At 35.9% G+C, this 17,511-nt stretch overlaps 1 protein-coding gene and 1 non-coding gene across 6 annotated transcripts in view; both read right to left on the minus strand.

The window, feature by feature from the left end:
* DCBLD2 (discoidin, CUB and LCCL domain containing 2) overlaps nucleotides 1-17,511 on the minus strand; it is an 803,840-nt gene that overhangs the window by 557,329 nt on the left and 229,000 nt on the right. The window lies entirely within an intron of this gene.
* On the minus strand, nucleotides 7,710-7,831 carry LOC123835051 (small nucleolar RNA SNORA20). Its single transcript, XR_006788610.1, has one exon. It is a non-coding gene; the product is annotated as a small nucleolar RNA SNORA20 (small nucleolar RNA).

Genomic DNA, 17,511 nt, shown 5'->3' on the forward strand with positions numbered 1-17,511 from the left:
ATCAATACAGACATTAGTAAGGTGTTGGAACTAGAGTTCAGAATGACGATAATAAAGATACTAGCTGAACTTGAAAAAAGCATAGAGGAAACTACAGAATCCTTTCTGGAAAATAAAAGAACTAAAATTTAACCAAGTCGGAATCAAAAAGGCCAATAATGAGGTGTAATAATAAATGGAGGCTCTAACTGCTAGGATAAATGAGGCCAAAGAGAGAATTAGTGATATAGAAGACCAAATCATGGAGAAAAAGAAGCTGAGAAAAAGAGAGATAAACAACTACTGGATCATGAGGGGAGAATTTGAGAGATAAGTGATACCATAGGACAAAACAATATTAGAATAATTGGGATCCCAGAAGAAGAAGAAAGAGAGAGAGGGGCAGAGGGATATTGGAGCAAATTATAGCAAAGAACTTCCCTAATTTGGGGAAGGAAGCAGGCATCAAAATCTAGGAGGCACAGAGAACTCCCTCAAAATCGGTAAAAATAGGTCAACACCTTGACATCTAATAGTAAAACTTACAAGTCTCAGAGACAAAGAGAAAATTCCAAAAGCAGCTCGGGACAAGAGGTCTGTAACCTACAATGATAGAAACATTAGATTGGCAGCAGACTGATCCACAGAGACCTGGCAGGCCAGAAAGGACTGGCATGATATATTCAGAACACTAAACGAGAAAAAAATGCAGCCAAGAATACTATATACAGCTAGCCTGTCATTGAAAATAGAAGGAGAGATATAAAGCTTCCAGGACAAACAAAAACTAAAAGAATTTGCAAACACCAAACCAGCCCCACAAGAAATATTGAAAGGGGTCCTCTAAGCAAAGAGAGAGCCTAAAAGTAACATAGACCAGACAGGAGCAGAGACAATATACAATAACGATCACCTCACAGGCAATACAATGGCACTAAATTCCTATCTCTCAATAGTTAACCTGAATGTAAATGGGCTAAACACCCCAATCAAAAGACACAGACCCATCGATATGCTGCCTGTAAGAGACTCCTTTTAGACCCAAAGACATCCCCAGTCCAAAGACACAGATCCATCAATATGCTGCCTGCAAGAGATTCATTTTAGACCCAAAGATGCCTCCTGATTGAAAGTAAGGGGATAGAAAACCATTTACCATGCTAATGGACATCAAAAGAAAGCTGGGGTGGCAAACCTTATATCAGACAAATTAAATTTTAAACCAAAGACTATAATAAAAAATGAAGAAGGACACTATATCATACTTAAAGGGTCTATCCAACAAGAAAATCTAACAATTGTAAATATCTAAGCCCCTAACATGGGAGCAGCCAATTATTTAAGCCAATTAATAACAAAATCAAAGAAACACATCAACAACAATACAATAAGTAGGGGACTTTAACACCCCCCTCACTGAAATGGACAGATCATCTAAGCAAAAGATCAACAAGGAAATAAAGGCTTTAGATGACACACTGGACCAGATGGACTTCACAGATATATTCAAAACATTCCATCCCAAAGCAACAGAATACACATTATTCTCCAGTGCACATGGAACATTCTCCAAATTAGATCACATCCTAGGTCACAAATCAGGTCTCAACCGGTACCAACGATTGGGATCATTCCCTGGGTATTTTTGGATCACAATGCTTTGAAACTAGAACTCAATCACAAGAGGAAATTCAGAAAGAACTCAAATACATGGAGGCTAAAGAGCATCCTACTAAAGAATGAATGGGTCAACCAGGAAATTAAAGAAGAATTTAAAAAATTCATGGAAACCAATGAAAATGAAAACACAACTGTTCAAAATCTTTGGGATGCAGCAAAGGCGGTCCTAAGAGGAAAGTATATAGCAATACAAGCTTTTCTCAAGAAACAAGAAAGGTCTCAAATACACAGCCTAACCCTACACCTACAGGACCTGGAGAAAGAACAGCAAATAAAGCCTAAACCCACCAGAGCAGAAATCAATGAAATAGAAACCAAAAGAAGAGTAGAACAGATCAACAAACTAGGAGCTAGTTCTTTGAAAGAAATAATAAGATTGATAAACTCCTGGCCAAACTTATCAAAGAAAAAAGAGAAATGACCCAAATAAATAAAATCATGAATGAAAGAGTAGAGATCACAAACAGTGCCAAAGAAATACAAAAAATTGTAAGAACATATGAGCAACTATATGTCAGCAAATTAGATAATCTGGAAGAAATGGAGGCATTCCTAGAGATGTATCAACTACCAAAACTGAACCAGGAAGAAATAGAAAACCTGAACAGACCTATAACCACTATGGAAATTGAGGCAGTCATCAAAAATCTCCCAACAAACAAGAGCCAGGGCCAGATGGCTTCCCAGGGATATTCTACGAAACATTTAAAGAAGAATTAATACCTATTCTTCTGAAACTGTTCCAAAAAATAGAAATGGAAGGAAAACTTCCAAACTCATTTTATAAGGCCAGCATTACCTTGATCCCAAAACCAAAGACCCCATCAAAAAGAATTACAGACCAATATCCCTGATGATCATGGATAAAAAATTCTCACCAAGATAACAGTCAATAGGATCCAACAGTACATTAAAAGGATTATTCACCACAACTAAGTCGGATTTATTCCTGGGCTGCAGGAAAAGGTTGGTTCAACATCCGCAAATCAATCAATGTGATAGACTACATTAATAAAAGAAAGAACAAGAACCATATGATCCTCTCAATAGAGGCAGAAAAAGCATTTGACAAAGGACAGCATCCTTTCTTAAAACTCTTCACAGTATAGGGATAGAGGGTACATACCTCAATATCATAAAAGCCATCTAGGAAAACTACACAGCCAATATCATTCTTAATGGGGAAAAACAGAGCTTTCCCCCTAAGGTCAGGAACATGGCAGGGATGTCCACTATCACCAACGCTGTTCAACACAGTCCTAAAAGTCCTAGCCACAGCAATCAGACAACAAAAAGAAATAAAAAGCATCTGATTCAGCAAAGAAGAAGTCAAACACTCACTCTTTGCAGATGATGTGATACTTTTTGTGGAAAACCCAAAAGACTCCACCCCAAAACTACTAGAACTCATACAGGAATTCAGTAAAGTGACAGGATAGAAAATCAATGCACAGAAATCAGTGACATTTCTATACAGCAACAACAAGACAGAAGAAAGAGAAATTAAGGAGTTGATCCCATTTATAATTGCACCCAAAACCATAAGATAGCTAGGAATAAATCTAACCAAAGAGGCAAAGGATCTGTACTCAGAAAACTATAAAATACTCATGAAAGAAATTGAGGAAGACACAAAGAAATGGAAAAACGTTCCATGCTCATGGATTGGAAGAACAAATATTGTGACGATGTCAATGTTACCTAGAGCAATCTACACATTTAATGCAATCCCTATTAAATACCATCAACTTTTTTCAAAGAAATGGAACAAATAATCCTAAAATTTGTATGGAACCAGAAAAGACCCTGAATAGCCAGAGGAATGTTGAAAAAGAAAAGCAAAGCTGGTGGCACCACAATTCCGGACTTCAAGCTCTATTACAAAGCTGTAATCATCAAGACAGTATGGTACTGGCACAAAAACTGACACATAGATCAATGGAACAGAATAGAGAGCCCAGAAATGGACTCTCAACTCTATGGTCAACTACTCTTTGACCAAGCAGCAAAGAATGTCCAATGGAAAAAAAGACAGTCTCTTCAAAAAATGATGTTGGAAAATTGGACAGCCACATGCAGAAGAATGAAACCGGACCATTTCCTTACACCACACTGAAAAATAGACTCAAAATCGATGAAAGACCTAAATGTGAGACAAGAATCCATCAAAATGCTAGGGAAGAACACAGGCAGCAATCACTTCGACCTTAGCTGCAGGAACTTCTTCCTAGAAAGATCACCAAAGGCAAGGGAAGCAAGGGCAAAAATGAACTATTGGGAGTTCACAGCAAAAGAAACAGTCAACAAAACCAAAAGACAACCGACAGAATGGGAGAAGACATTTGCAAATGACTCATCAGATAAAGGACTAGTATCTAAAATCTATAAAGAACTTATTAAACTCAACACCCAAAGACAAATAATCCAATCAAGAAATGGGCAGCAGACATGAACAGACAGTTTTCCAAAGAAGACATCCAAATGGCCAACAGACACATGAGGAAGTGCTCAACATCACTCAGGATCAAGGAAATCCAAATCAAAACCTCAATGAGATACTACCTCACACCAGTCAGAAGGGCTAAAATTAACAAGTCAGGAAATGACAGATGTTGGCAAGGATGCAGAGAAAGGGGGACCCCCTACACTGTTGGTAGGAATGCAAGCTGGTACAGCCACTCTGGAAAACAGTATGGAGGTTCTTCAAAAAGTTGAAAAAAGAGCTACCTATGACCCAGCAATTGCACTACTTGGTATTTACACCAAAGATACAAATGTAGTGATCCGAAGTGGCATGAGCACCCCAATGTTTATAGCAGCAATGTCCACAACAGCCAAACTATCAAAAGAGCCAAGATATCCATCAACAGATAAATGGATAAAGAGGACATGGTATATATATATATATACACACAATGGAATATTATGCAGCCATTAAAAAAACAAACAAAAAACCGAAATCTTGTCACTTGCAATGATGTGATGGAACTGGATGGTATTATGCTAAGCTAAATAAGTCAGTCAGAGAAAGACAAGTATCAAGTCTCACTGATATGAGGAATTCTTTATCTCAGGAAACAAACTGAGGATTGCTAGAGTGGTGGGGGGTGGGAGGGATGGGGTCGCTGGGTGATAAATATTGGGGAGGGTATGTGCTATGGTGAGTGCTGTGAATTGTGTAAGACTGATGAATCACAGACCTCTACCTCTGAAACAAATAATACATTATATGTTAAAAAAAAAAAAAAAAAGATAGTAGGAAGGGAAAAATGAAGGGGGGGAATCGGACGGCGATACAAACCATGAGAGACTATGGACTCTGAGAAACAAAATGAGGGTTTTAGAGGGGATGGGGGTGGGGAGGTGGGTTAGCCTGGTGATGGGCATTAAGGAGGGCATGTATTGAATGGAGCACTGGGTGTTATACTCAAACAATGAATCATAGAATGCTACATCAAAAACTAATGATGTAATGTATGTTGACTAACGTAACATAATAAAATTAAATTAAATTAAAAAAATAAATAATAGTGATGAGCACTGGGTGTTATCTGCTACTAATGAATCATTGAACACTACATCTAAAACTAATGATATGTTGGCTAATTGAATTTGATAAAAAGTAAAAATAAATAAAATAAAATAAAAAGAAATAATAGCTGAAATCTTCCCTAATCTGGGGACGGCAACAGATATCCAAATCCAATAAGTACAGAGATCCCCCAACAAAGTCTACATGAGAAGATCCACACCAAAATACATAGTAATTAAAATGGCAAAATGTAATGATAAAGAGAAAATTAAAAGCAGTAAGAGAAAAGACAGTTGCATACAAAGGAAACTTCATAAAGCTATCAGAGGATTTTTCAGCAAAAACTTAGCAGGCCAGAAGAGAGGAGCATGAAATATTCAAAGTGCTGAAAGGAAATCCACAGTCAAAAAAACTCGATCCACCAATGCTATCATTCAGAATAGAAGAGATAAGGAGTTTTTCAGACAAGCAAAAGCTAAAGGAATTCATTACTACTAACCTAGCCCTGTAAGAAATGTTAAGGGGGTGGGGGGGTGCCTGGGTGGCTCAGTCATTAAGCATCTGCCTTAGGTTCAGGTCATGATCCCAGGGTCCTGGATTGAGCCCCACACCGGCCTCCCTTCTTGACGGGAAGCCTGCTTCCCTCTCCCACTCCCCTGCTTGTGTTCCCTCTCTTGCTGTCTCTCTCTTTCTCTGTCAAATAAATAAATAAAATCTTAAAAAAAAAAAAAAAAAGAAATGTTAAAGGGTACTCTTTGAGTGGAAAGGAAAGATTATAAGAGTATGAAAAGTAGTAACACAAAAGCAGTAAAAATATATGTATCTATAAAAATCAGTCAGGGAGATTCACAAAATAAAAGGATGTAAAATATGCCACCATATACCTAAAATGTGGGGAAAGAGGAGTAAAGAATGGGTTCAAATTTAGGCAACCATAAACCTAATATAGACTGTTATATGAATAAGCTGTTATACACAATCAATGGTAACCACAAATCAAAAAACAGTAATAAGTATGCAAAGAGAAAGGAATCCAAGTACATCACCAAAGAAAGCCAGCAAATCATGAAAGAGAGCAAGAGAAGAATGGATCAGAGAACTATTAAAGCAACCATAAAACAAGTAACAAAATGGCAATAAATACATATCAATAATTACTTCCTTTGTAAATGGACTAAACTCTCCAATCAAATAACATGGATGATGGAATAGATAATGCTGCCTACAAGAGACTCATTTCAGACCTAAAGACACAGGCAGATTGAAAGTGAGGGAATGGAGATTTGCATTTATCATGCAAATGTATGTCAAAAGAAAGCCAGGGTACCAATACTAATAACAGACAAACTAGACTTTTTTTTTTGACAGCTCGCTATTTTTAATGTGCAATACTCAAGGTACAAGATAATGGCAACTAATGTTGTTATCAATCAAAGAGAAATCAGCTCAGTCATCAAGGGCTCCTGAGTGAATGACATCTTCATAACCTCCATGCTTATCTTTCCTTTCCAGGTATAATTTGATAAGATCATCAATTTGAAGAATGGTAATTGAAGCTTCTGTCACAAATTTCAAACTCTTAACTTTCTCTATGGTTTGTTCAAATATCCCTGCTTATTTGTTCTCTCGAGGTTTACCACTGACCTAATCAAGACCAATCCATTTGAGATTTTTGCATTCTGGGTTAACTTGAGCCTCATTATGGAAAGCTCTTAACTTTGCAGTGAGATCTGTGGAGTTTGGGGCAGCATTAACTGCCAGTGTGTTAGGAATAATAAGAAAAGATCTTGCAAACTCCGCAATAGCAAGCTGTTTTTGAGACCCCATGCTGGTTGTTTAGTTTTCAAGGTACATGGAGGGGGCTGCTTCTACAGCATCCCCACGTGGAACCAATCCCAAAGGGCATCATGTAAAGAGTGCTTCATCTCATCACATGTGAAACCATTTGCCCCACATAAGATAATTGGTGCAGATGTATGAGTCTTAGTGCTATTTTTTTAAAAAAGTGAAAGGGGCACCTGGGTGGCTCAGTTGGTTAAGCGACTGCCTTCGGCTCAGGTCATGATCCTGGAGTCCCGGGATCGAGTCCCGCATCGGGCTCCCCGCTCAGCAAGGAGTCTGCTTCTCCCTCTGACCCTCCCCCTCTCATGCTCTGTCTCCCATTCTCTCTCTCAGATAAATAAATAAAAAAAATAAATAAATAAAAATAAAAAAGTGAAATTCTTAAATCAACATTTTTTTTTAAAGGTTTTATTTATTTGAGAGAGAGAATGAGATAGAGAGAGCATGAGAAGGGGGAGGGTCGGAGGGAGAAGCAGACTCCCCGCCGAGCAGGGAGCCTGATGCAGGACTCGATCCTGGGACTCCAGGATCATGACCTGAGCCGAAGGCAGTCACCCAACCAACTGAGCCACCCAGGTGCCCTTAAATCAACATTTTTATAAAATCAGTCTATATAGAAATTCATCATAATCACCTTGACTGAATCCTGCTTACATAGTTCATTCAGACATAAAATCAATATCTGGACTTCACAGAAGAGATGAAAATGTTACTCCAACTCCATTTACAACAGCCTATTGTTCTCTCCCATGTGTATAACTGCTTACTAAAAGACTAGAGCAGCAAATCAATGTAAAGGGACAAAATAAACTTTAACAAGAGACAAAGAAGGACACTATATAATAATAAGGGGGACAATCTAATAAGATATAACAATTGTAAATATATATGTACCCAACATGAGAGTACCCAAATACATAAAACAATTAATGGCTAACATAAAAGAACTAATCAATAGTAATACAATAATAGTGGGGGACTTTAACACCTCACTTACATCAATGGATGTGAATTGATCATCCAAACCAAAAATCAACAAGGAAAGAGTGGCTTTGAATGACACATTGGACTAGATAGATTTAACTGGTATATTCAGGAAATTCCATCCTAAAACAGTAGAATACACATTCTTTTCAAGTGCAGATGAAACAATATTCAGAACTTATCACATATTAAACCATGAAACAAGTTGCAACAAATTAAAAAATAGTGAAGTTATATTATGAATCTTTTCTGATAACAACTCTATGAAACTAGAAATAAACCACAAGAAAAATCTGAAAATCTGAAAATAGCACAAATACATTAAGGTTACATAACATGCTAGTAAACAATGAATGGGTCAACCAAGAAATCAAAGAAGAAATCAAAAAGTACATGGCGAGAAATGAAAAAACTACATGGTCCTGAATCTTTGTGATAGAGTCAAAGTTATTTTAAGAGGGAAATTTATAGCAACATAGGCCTACCTCAAAATGCAAGAAAAATCTCAAATAAACAACATAACCTTATACCCAAAGGAACTAGAAAAAGGACAAAAGCCAAAACCAGCAGAAGGAAGGAAATAATAAAGATGACAGCAGGAATAAATGATATAGAAATTTTTTAGTTTCTTTCAGTTTTTTTAAAACAAAACAAAACATAATAGAACAGATCAATGAGATCAGGAGCTGGGTCTTTGAAAAATCAACAAAATTGGGGTACCTGTGTGGCTCAGTCGGTTAAGTGTCTGCCTTCAGCTCAAGTCATGATCCCAGGTTCCTGGGATCGAGCCCCGCATCAGACTCCTTGCTCAGTGGGGAGCCTGCTTCTCTCTCTGCCTATGCTACTCCCCCTGCTCATGCTCTCTCTCTCTGTCAGATAAACAAAATCTTAAAAAAAATCAAAAAAATTGATAAACCTTTACCAGACTAATCAGAGAGAGAGAGAACTCAAATAAACAAAACCACAAATGAAAGAGGAGAAATAACAACTGACACCATAAAAATACAAATGATTGTAAGAGAATGTTATGAAAAATTATATGTCAATAAATTGGAAAACCTAGAAGAACTGGATAAATTCCTAGAAACAGATAACCTAAAATAATGAAGCAAGAAGAAATAGACAATTTGAACAGACTGATTATCAGCAATGAAATTGAATCAGTAATCAAGAAACTCCCAACAAACAAAAGTCCAGGACCAAACAGCTTCACAAGCAAATTCTACCAAATATTAAAAGAGTTAATACCTATTCTCAAACTATCCCCAAAAATAGAAGAGAAAGGAAAACTTTCACATTCATTCTATGAGGCCAGCATTGCCTGATAACAAAACCAGATAAAGACACCACAAAAAAGAAAATTGACCAATATCTCTGATGAACATACATGCAACAATTCCCAACAAAATATTAGCAAACAGAATCCCAGAACACATTTAAAAAAATCATTCACCACGATCAAGTGGAATTTATTCCCAGGATGCAAGTGTGGGTCAATATTTGCAAATCAATCAAGATGATACATCACATCAGTAAGAGAAAGGATAAAAATCATATGATCATTTCAATAGATGCAGAAAAAGCATATGACAAAGTACAACATCCATTCATGATAAAAATTCTCAACAAAGTAGGATTTAGAGGGAACATACTTCAACATAAAGAAGTCATACATGAAAAAAACCACGCCTCGATGTTTATAGCAGCAATGTCCATAATAGCCATACTGTGGAAAGAGCCAAGATGTCCATCAACAGATGAATGGATGAAGAGAACGTGGTATATATACACAATGGAATATCATGCAGCCATCAAAAAAAAACCCAAAATCTTGCCATTTGCAATGAAGTGATGGAACTAGAGGGTATTATGCTAAGCTAAAAAAGTCAATCAGAGAAAGACAAGTATCAAGATCTCACTGATATGAGGAATTCTTAATCTCAGGAAACAAACTGAGGATTGCTGGAGTGGTGGGGGTGGGAGGGATGGGGTGGCTGGGTGATAGATATTGGGGAGGGTATGTGCTATGGTGAGTGCTGTGAATTGTGTAAGACTGATGAATCACAGACCTCTACCTCTGAAACAAATAATACATTGTATGTAAAAAAAAAAAAAAAAAGATAATAGGAAGGGAAAAATGAAGGGGGGGGCATTCGGAGGGGGAGACAAACCATGAGAGACTATGGACTCTGAGAAACAAACTGAGGGTTCTAGAGGGGAGGGGGTGGGGGGATGGGTTAGCCTAGTGATGGGTGTTAAAGAGGGCACCTATTGAATGGAGCACTGGGTGTTATATGCAAACAATGAATCATGGAACACTACATCAAAAACTAATGATGTAATGTATGGTGATTGACTTTAAAGTAAAATAAAATAAAATAAAACAACCATATCTAATATCATACTCAATGGTGAAAAAGTAAGAGATTTTCTGTAAGAGCAGGACTAAGACAAGGATGTCCATTCTCACCATTTTTATTCAACATAGTACTGGAAGTCCCAGACACAGCAATCAGACAACAAAAAGAAAAAAAGGCATCCAAATTGGTAAGAAAGAAGTAAAACTTTTGGTATTTGAAGATGATATGATACTATATATATAAAAGTCCTAGAAGAGAGCACAAGGAGTAATTTCTCTGACACTGGCCTTAGCAACATTTTTTCTAGGTATGTCTCCTGAGGCAAGGGAAATACCTCCATTTGCAACAACATGGGTGGATCTAGAGAGTATAATGCTAAGTGAAATAAGAAAGACAAATACCATATGATTCCACTCATATGTGGAATTTAAGAAATAAAACAAACAAGGAAGGGAAAAAAAAGAGAGAGAGAGACAAACCAAAAAAACACACTCTTAACTACAAAAAACAGATGGTTACCAGAGGCGAGGTGGATCAGGGAATGGATGAAATAGGGGAAGGGGATTAATCATACATTTATCTTGATGTGCACTGAATAACATATGGAACTGTTGAATCAATATATTGTACACCTGAATCTAATACAACACTGTATGTTAACTATAGTGGAATTAAAACTAAATTTTAAAAAATAAATAAATAAAAATTAAGCTATGGAATAATTTACAGCATTATTTCATTTTTATTATACATAATTATTTTTAGGGCACCTGGGTGGCTAAGTTGGTTAAGCATCCGACTGTTGATTTTGGTTCAGGTCATAATCTCAGGGTTGTGAGATCAAGCCCCACATTGGGCTCCCTGCTGGGCATGGAGCCTGCTTCAGATTCTCTCTCTCTCTCCCACTGCCCCTTCTCCCTCAAAAAAATTTATATATATGACTAGAAAAATGCTTGGAAGGATATACTACAAAACGCTAACTTTGGTTATCATTTGGTTACAGGATTACAGTTTACCTTTATTTTATTTATACATTTGTATTTTAAAAACATTCTTATAATGTCCAATTTTCATTTTTATATAAATAATATATTAATATTTTATTTAATAGATCAAAAATTATTCTATAAAGAAGTAGCACCTGGGCCTTAACATTTATAATACACAGGCCCTTCAAATTATATTGAGGTCCTTAGCAGGAATAATACCAAGTATAAGTTAATATTTTCTCATACTTAGAAACATGGTATCAGTTCTTTGCTATATATATATCAATGAATTTAAAACAGATGAGTGGATAAAGATGTGGTTCACATATACAATGGACTATTACTCAGCCATCAGAAAGGATGAATACCTACCATTTGCATTGACAGGATGGAACTGGAGGGTATTTTGCTAAGTGAAATAAGTCAAGCAGAGAAAGACAACTATCATATGGTTTCACTCATATGTGGAACATAAGGAATAGCATGGAGGACCACCCAGGAAGGGAGGGAAAACTGAATGGGAAGAAATCAGAGAGGGAGAGAAACCATGAGAGACTTTGGAATCCAGGAACAAAACTGAGGGTTACAGAAGGAAGAGGGGTGAGGGGGTGGGGTAACTGGGTGATGGGTATTAAGGAGGGCACGTGTGATGATGAGCACTGGGTGTTATTATATGCAACTAATGAATCACTGAACACTACATCAAAAACTAATGATGTATTATATGTTGGCTAATTGAACATAATAAAAAAATAAAATAAAAAGATAAACCCAAGTGTGATTGTTAAAAATAAATAAAAAACAAAAAAGGAGTAAAATTAAAGCATTAAAAATTAATGTTCTAAAAAAATCATTTTTTTTAATTATCTATTTAGAGTACTAATAGCATGTGTTTGCTTCACCTAGTCCACAGTCACTTTTTGCTTTGTCTTATCAGGACAATTTATGGTATGATATTAATTTTTTTTCTTATCCCTTATTACTTGACCAAAATATTGGTTTGACCAAAATAGCACAGTAGAGAATATGGTGGTGCAGCACTGACTGGGAAGGAGTCTTCTTGTCTTGTTTTCAGTGTGTTTGTGAAGAAAAGTCACATAGTCTTCTGGAAATTTATAAAGCATAAAATGAGACACCAATGTATTGGAAAAATATAAGTAAAAAGCATAATGATAGTGAAAGTATTTTGAAAACCTGTCATTTCAACAAAAAGACTTAATTCAAAGCCAAAGAAGCAAGAAAAAATAGAAAGACTTGCAAATGAACATTTTTAAAATTCGATATTGGAAATTATTTATTTTTTTAAACAAGCCAGAACTTTATTAAAAAGTACTGTATGTTTTCCCACTATAATTCATCTAGAGCATAAAAAATGCCTGCCTCTTGCCTGTCTTGGGTGTTAGGTTGTCACAGCCACTGAAAGAGAACTCAGCTCTGGCAATAAAAATAATTTTTCATTTGCGTTCTTCTTCCTTCCAAGTCAATGTGTATTAAGTTAATGATTTTGATGCCATTTTGGACCATATAGAATAAACTTTGAGCCAAATGTACAGCTTATTGCATGGTATGTTTAGAATCAGGTCTATACTGCCAAAGTGAGAAAGTTGGATGAATCTGAGTAGTATAGACAGCTCCTCTGGAAAATCCTAAGCATAAATACTTTCTTGTCTATCTGGAATTACCTGAACTATCAGAAATTGTTCATTTGTACATAAAAATGGTTTCCTCTCTGACAAAGTCTTTGTGTTTTATGAAACAAAATGGATTTGTTTTCACTACCCACTATCCAGCTGGAATGGGTTGGCCAAAATAACACATTAGAATATGATGACACAGTGCAAGAGTATTCACCACCCAAGACTATTAGTTCTCTGTTAGAAGAAATACCAAACAAGGTTTAAGTACATTACAAGGCAATGCTTAAAACCAAGGCATAATGGAAAAGAGACAAGATCTGTTCAACAAGTGTTTATTAATGTTTCTATATTAACTGTACATAGCATATTCATATATTATATTAATAACAAGCTATCATTTGCTGCACACTTATGGCATGTCAGGCCTTCTGCTAAGTGCTTTTTAAAATCTCATTTAGTTCCATACAGTCTGGTGAGAGAGATAATATTATTATCTCTATTTACAGTTGAGAAAACTTAGAGAAGTTAGGAGACTCACCCAAGTTCATATAATCTAGCATGTGATTAAACCAGACGTTGAATCCATGCAGTCTGACTTCAGAGCCTTTATTTTAACCATTACACTACACCACCCATAGCAGTAGTAGGCATTGAATAAACCACAAAGAGGCAAAAGATATATTTCCTCCCCACCCCACCCACCCACCTACCCCCCTCCCCACCATGGAATTTGCTTTTTGTAATAAAACAACTTCTTACAGAGAATAGTTTGAGAAGAGTGTTGGTCCACTTTGGAGAGATCCAAATTTTTTATATATCTGAGGTCAATTTGCTAATGATAGAGGTGTCACACACTTGCTACTATTTCAAGCCACAACTCCCACTGACTGCCACTGCATGCCTCATTTTGAAATGAAAGAGCAGAACTTCCAATTCTAGGAAGATGGTGTAGGTACATTTTTTTCCTATTCCTCCCACTAAGAAAACTAAAATCCATGGACAGTTTATGCAAAACAATGTAAGATGACTCTGAAAGGTGGAGGGAAGAAGAAAGATGATGTGGGACTAAAAGACAGAAGGAACAACATAGAAGTGAATTTCCTGGGTTTTCTTTTCATCACATATGTCCTAGACTTGGAGCTGAAGAAGCCAAAAACCTAGAAATGCTGATGAACACAGACCTAAAACAAAATAAAATAAATAAATAAAAATAAAATAGAATAAAATATGCTGATTAAAGTTCTGTCAGGCCAAAGGACGAGGGAAGGGATAAACTGTCAAGACAGAAAACTTTTAGACAATAACCATTTTATTCTAGACAAACAACACAAAAAACCTATGGCTTTACCCACAGCTATGACATCAAAGTCTGAGTGGGGAGCCTAGACTTCCACACTTAATAGTAATGAGATCCTTTCCCCCTACCTGTTAGGGTGGTATCAAATAAGGCCTAATAAAGAATTGGGACTTTTGCCATCACCCGGAGGTATTAAGTCCACCTCACATCTGTGTCAGTGGAGACCATATGGAGAGCCAGAACTCTCATTTGCCCCAACGATACCCTTCCTCCCAAATGTCAATAGAAACCAAGTGGGGAACCTGTACTTTACCTCCATTTGGCAATAATAAAGAAGTGCAATCCTCCTTTCCTCCACCAGAGAGGTGTCCAAAAAGCTAGCCAAAACAGAAAATATAATAAGATCCAGAATCTCAGAACATAATATGTCCAGAGGATAAAATCAGGTAATTTCAGGACTCACCAATAAAATCACCAATTCTGGACAATACAGAAAATGTAAACTAAAAAGAAAATGTGCATACCTTCATAAACCTGTGGGACAAAAACAGTATCTAACATTTGTATCATCAGGATACTCAAGGGAGAGGCAAAAGAGAATAAGACTAAATAAGTATTGAAGAAATAATAGTGAAAAATTTCCAAATTTGGAGACTGATATCACAAGATAGCAGAATGGAACTTTTTGCCCTCATCTCCCCATCCCCATCCCCACAGAAATACTAATTTTGATAACCAACCACAAATGAGAATATCTTTGTGGAATCCTGCAAGTCCAGTGGAGAAGTTCCAGTGCTCTACTGGATCAAAAAGTCCAAAATGCATTGAAGAAGGTAAGAAGATTAGTTTTTCTTTACCCATGTAACCCCTCCCCTAAGGTGGCACAGCTCAATGCCAAGAGAGATCTTGGTTGCAATCTCTCCCACAGAGGAAAATGCAAATACAGTGGACACCTGGATTTCCCAGCCATGCAGGATGCTACCCAAGAGACCCACTTATTTCTCACCCTAATCTGGACACTGAAGGGATTGGCTCAGCATGGCTGAATAGTCTAGGGGAAGCTAAGAGCACAAAAAAGGAACAGGGTCTTACAGCAACCAGGGCATGGAACTCAACAAAGGGTCTGTCTCTTGAGGGAGTTCATCACTCTTAAAAACAGATAGAACATTCAGACAGAAAATCAGTGAGGAAACAAAGGACTTGGATAACATTATAGACCAAATTAATGTAACAGACATATACAGAACATTTCATCCAACAGCAGCAAAAAACACATTCTTTTCAAGCCCACATGGAACATTCTCTAGGATAGACCATATGTTAGGAAAAAAAAAAAAAAAAAAGTCTTAACAAATTTAAGAAGATTAAAATCATATCAGGTAACTTTTCTGGCTACAATGCAGGAAACTAGAAATCAATCAATAACAGGAGAAAATTGAAAATTTCACAAATGTGTGGAAATTAACATACTCCTGAACAACCAAAAGGTCAAAAAGGAAATCAAAAGGAAACAAAAAACTACCTGAGACAAATGAATATAGAAATACAACATGCCAAAACTTATGGGATGCAGCAAAAGCAGTTCTAAGAGGGAAGTTTATATTGGTAAATGCCTACTTTAAGAAAAAAGAAAGATCTCAAATAAAGCACCTAACTTTCCACTTTAAGGAACTAAGAAAGGAATAACTAACTACCATTAGCTGAAGGAAGGAAATAATAAAGATTAGAGCAGAAAAAAAATGAAATACAGACTAGAAAAATGATAGTAAAGATCAATGAAACTAAGATGGCTTTTGAAAATATAAATAAAATTTGCAAACCTTTAGCTAGAGTGAACAAGAAAATAAAAGAGATGACTCAAATAAATAAAATTACAAATGAAAGACATTACAACTAATATAACAGAAATAAAAAGAATTAAAAGAGACTACAATAAACAAACTGGGTAACCTAGAAGTGGATAAATTCCTAGAAATACACAACCTACCAGGACTGACTCATGAACAAATAGAATAACTGAAAAGAATACTGAATATTGAATCAATAACCATCAAGAAGACCAGAACAGATGGTTTCACTCATGAATTTTACCAAACATTTAAAGAATTAATGACAGTCCATTTCAAATTCTTCCAAAAAATTGAAGAGGAGAGAATACTTCCAAATTCATTTTATGAGGCCAGTATTGCCCTAATACCAAAGCCAGACGAGGACACTACAACTAATGAAAACCACAGTCTAATATCCTTGATGAAAACAAATGCAAAAATCTCAAAACACTAGCAAACAAAATTCAACAACATATTGAAAGAATCATATACCATGACCTAATGGGATTTATCCCTGAATGGAAGGATATTTCAACAATGCAAATCAATCACTGTGTTATACTATATTAATAGAATAAAAGGTAATTATCATCTCAATAAATACAGAAAAGAATTTGATGAAATTTAGAATTCTTTCATGATAAAAGCTCTCAACAAATTAGGTATAGAAGGAATGTACCTCAACATAATAAAGGCCATATATGACAATCCTATAGCTAACATCTGACTTAATGATGAAAAGTTGAAAGCTTTACGTCTTCCTCTAAGATTAGGAACAAGACAGTGGTGCTCTTTCTCACCACCTCTTTTCAACATAGTACTGGAAGGCCTAGCCCAAGAAATTAGACAAGAAAAAAGAAATAAAAGGCATCCAAATTGGAAAGAAAAAAGTAAAAATGTCTCTATTTGCAGATGATCTTATATATATACAAAACCCTGGACTTGGTCAAAAAGCTCTTAGAAATAATAAATTCAGTAAAGTTGCAGGATATAAAATCAACATACAAAAATCAGTTGCATTTATAAACACTAGCAATGAACTATCCAAAAAAACAAGTTAAGAAAACAATCACATATACAATAGTACTAAAAAGAATAACATAGTTAAGAATAAATTTAACGAAGAAGGTGAAAGATCTGTACACTAAAAACTATAAAATGTTGATGGAAGAAATTGAAGAAGATGCAAAGAAATGGGAAAATATCCTTTGTTCATGAGTTGGAAGAATTAATATTGTTAAAGTATCCATACTACCCAAAGTAATATACAGATCTCTATTAAAATTCCAACAACATTTTTCACATTAATAGAAAAAGAATCCTAAAATTCCTATGTAACTATAAATGACCCTAAATAGCCAAAACAATTTTGAACAAAGAGA

Source organism: Mirounga angustirostris, unplaced genomic scaffold, assembly GCF_029215605.1.
Source record: "Mirounga angustirostris isolate CCGP_5_RB_7025 unplaced genomic scaffold, mMirAng1.0.hap1 SCAF_1, whole genome shotgun sequence".
NCBI lineage: Eukaryota > Metazoa > Chordata > Mammalia > Carnivora > Phocidae > Mirounga > Mirounga angustirostris.